The sequence below is a fragment of the Pongo pygmaeus genome, chromosome 6, assembly GCF_028885625.2.
Source record: "Pongo pygmaeus isolate AG05252 chromosome 6, NHGRI_mPonPyg2-v2.0_pri, whole genome shotgun sequence".
Lineage (NCBI taxonomy): Eukaryota > Metazoa > Chordata > Mammalia > Primates > Hominidae > Pongo > Pongo pygmaeus.
This window is the reverse complement of record NC_072379.2, coordinates 41,410,718-41,413,674: the sequence shown is the minus strand read 5'-3', so window position 1 is coordinate 41,413,674 and position 2,957 is coordinate 41,410,718.

Below are 2,957 nucleotides of genomic sequence, written 5' to 3'. Positions count from 1 at the left end.
TTTCCTGTTTTGTTTCATGTTATTCAGAGAGACAGTGCATCTCTTGGGATTGATGAGTCGCCTGTACATATTGTACAGATAGGGAACAACTGAGGTTCTGGAATCCCAGAATGTCAGTGCTCAGGGGGCTTAGAGAGTGTTACAATAGGAGAGGGGCCTGACAGGAGGAGGGACTTGTCTGGCTACTCGCAGCCCCTTGGGCACTTTCCACCCCTGACCCATCGGTTTGAGGATGACGGGGAAGATTTCTCTCTCTTCTGTTTTCCTTCTGCCTTGGGCTTGCTAGGACCCCTGCCTGGGTTTTCTGGGGACCGAGAGGCCCTGGTCAGGTCTGGCTGGGGGCAGATGCTGGTCCTGAGGGGTCCCTAGAGCAGGTAGAGGGGCTTTATCTCTAGGCCTCTGGCCAGGCCCTTGTCCAGGCTCCAGTTCTGTGGACCTGCGTCTTTTGCATGTGGGCTGTTGGATCCAGCATCTTCTTGCTGGATCCCAGGACCCCTGTGAGTGGAGGCAGGCATGACCCTGGTAGTTCCTCTGCCTTTAGAGGCCCAGCTCCCCTTCGATGCCCAGGCAGGCAGGTTCTGGCACTGGGGACCTGCGTGGTGGATGCCACTGGACCGGAGGTCTGGGTGGGTGGCCCGAGCATGACCCCGTTGGGGGCACAGTGTAGGGGACAGAATCTGAGTCTACTCCATGTTCTTGGGGCAGCCTTGGCCGGGCATGAAAGGTTGCGATCCCCACCACCTGAGCCTTGGCCAGCTATCTCTGAGATGGGACACCATCTGCCCGATGAGGTGACTGTGTGGAGACAGGGAGGTGAGTGTGCCCATAGGTGTCAGGCCATCTGGCCTGCAGTGGTGGCTCTGTGTCAAGTGGACCCTGGGGTCTCTCATGGGGCCTCTGTGTAACTTGCTCCCTCTAGCCCATTCCGATTCCAGAACCACTCTGCACTGGGGTCTGGGCTGCTATGGTAGAGGTGCAGCCCTGCCCCTTGGCTTGCGTTAGGCACCTCCTGGTTGTGCATCCCTGAAGAAATGCTTGAAATGTGCTGATGGACCCCCCCCAGCAGGGGGCTGGGACACCTGCAGCTACCTCCTGGGTCCCCTGGAACCCAAGCCCTGGAAGCTGCTCTGAGTAGGGAGTGAACCTGGAGTCACACTCTGGCCTCCTCCCAAGCTCTTGGGCACTGTCTTCTGATCTGCTACCTCCTCCCTGGGGACAGGGGTCCTGGGGGGCCTGGTGAGATTTCTGTGAGGGTTTGGATTCCTGGGGATGGGGTCCAATGAGGGGTGTTCTGGAGGCTGGGAGGTCCCAAGGCAGGGCCCTCAAACACTGTTTCCAGGCTAGGTAAAGTGTCAGGCTCTAATTCAGCCAGATGCTGCTCTTGCTGAGTGCACTCTGGAGACAGCTTGAGTTTTTCTGCGATGCAAACTCCAAACTCGGCAGTAGTTTCGAGCTCCCTCACCAGGGACAGGGCCGGTGGGTGCAGCTACACTGCTGTGTGGGCAGATTGAGGATTTGGGTAGGGAGCCAGGAGGCCTGTCCACATAACCCTGCAGAGGCTCACAAGGCAGGAAAGGACATCAACATTTACTCGGCCTTGATCAGGTGAAAGAGAAGTAATTATTCAGGGAGTAAGAGGATATCTATTCATGTTTCCTATTTGAATCTTCTTTCAATTTTTACTTCTCCATGTGTTTTCTCCAGGGCACCAAGGGTCTAGGGTGCCAGGCCCACAAAGGGAATGTGCTTGTGTGGGTATATGTGTGTATGTGTGTGAGCGTGTGTGTGAGGGTGTATGTGTGTTGGTGTGTACATGTGAGTGTGCATTGGAGGCAGGGATAGTGTGTGTATTCTAGGAGCTTCCTTATCTAAAAGTCTCTTACATTTCATCAGTTTACACAATCATTATTAATGTCCCGTTTTGCAGATGTGGAAATTGAGGCTCAGAAATGTAAGGGGACTTGCTGACGAGTGGTCTTTTCTGTTTTCCCGGCCTGCTGCCCTACTGAATCCAGCCCTGAGAGGTGACAACTGCCTCGAGGAGCCCCTCTGGACCCTGGACCTGCATGGGATTCCTCTGGCCAGAGCGGGTCCCTTCCTGACTGTAGCAAGTTTCAGGCATGCAGAAGGCTGCCGGCGTCCTCTAACAGGGTGACTGGCCCAAGCGGTCAGTCTGGTGCAGCCTCAGTACTTGGGTCACCATGGTGGTTGTGGTGGAGTGCAGCCACAGCCCTGCCTCATGGGGGTCGAGGACTCATCCCCGAGTCTGTTCTCTGGGCAAACCCAGCTGTGGCCCACAGGTCTTCCTTTCTGGACACACCCAGAAGACCCACCTGCTTCACTCCTTGAAGAAGGAATCAACCCTTAGCCCTGAAAGGCCCCCTGTGGCTCAGCTTCAGGACTGGACTGGCTGTCACAGGTGATTAGAATTAACATGGGAATGACTGCTCATAGGAGGCAACCGCCATGAGTATGCGTGTGTATATAAGTGTGTGTGGATGTGTATATTTGTGTGTATATGTGTGAGCATATGTTCATGAGCATGCATGTGTGTACGTGTGAGTGTATATTCCTGAGTGTGTGTGTGACTGTGTGTACAAAGTGTTGGCAACTACGGCAAGATGATGGCTGAGCCCTGTGTGGGTTGTACCCACTTGCCACAGTCCATGCCCTTTGTCAAGTGAAAATATTACTACTCGTAAGTGAGAAGAGTGAATGCCAGCGACTCTTGGGGACTGTTGTGGCTGGGGTGTGTCTTTAATCATTTCATCCGCCAAGGTTTTTGCACCACTGTGTTGAGAGCTATGGGGATCACAGAGACATACAGGGCATAGCCTGACCCCCAAGGGTTCCCCGACTTGTTGGAGAGGCAGATATGCAAGGCCCAAATGCAGTGTGCACAGTGAGTGAGGCAGCTGAGAGGTAGGTTCCTCCGGGGATTTTGAGGAAGGTTGATG